We start from the raw sequence: 643 nt of genomic DNA, 5'->3' as shown, positions 1-643 counted from the left end.
ATTCCTTAACCAGCCTCTGTGGCCACATGACCATCTACCATGGCTGTCATTTCTGAATTTCTGCATGTCTGTCACCTGCCACAAGGACACTGACTGGATTAGAATTCATCCTGATCTTATGTGACTTGACCAAACTCATATCTTAATTTTATCTACAAACACCCTATTTTCAAATAAAGTTTTAGAGATATGATTCAAACCATTACAAAAGACTACTTTCTAGGTAGCCTTGTTAATCATCAAGATGTTTTCTTGGTTGCCTCTTTTAGTAATGCAAAGTCATTGATGCTTAGTATTTAAATAACTAATTTACTAAGGAATTTCACTTCATAGTGGTCATGATCCGGTGTTAAATATTGCATAATAAAGAAAATGAATGTCTGAATGTTCACATTTACTTACTAGGATGAAATTTTTTTGGAAAAAAATGTTTTTATAAAGATTATATCTTTTTAATCTATTGATGTAATTCTACAAATATCTATCTGATAAATTTGATTCAGTATTATTTTTCAAGCCATTTCTATCCTGGGCATTGTTTTTGTGTTCTATCAATGACTTCTGAGAAACAGTACCAAAGCCTCCATTTATGACCAAAAATGTATCTGTACCTTGGATTCTGCCATTTTTAACTTAAAGGTTT

The sequence above is a fragment of the Jaculus jaculus genome, chromosome 13 (assembly GCF_020740685.1).
Source record: "Jaculus jaculus isolate mJacJac1 chromosome 13, mJacJac1.mat.Y.cur, whole genome shotgun sequence".
NCBI lineage: Eukaryota > Metazoa > Chordata > Mammalia > Rodentia > Dipodidae > Jaculus > Jaculus jaculus.
This window is presented reverse-complemented; position numbering follows the sequence as displayed.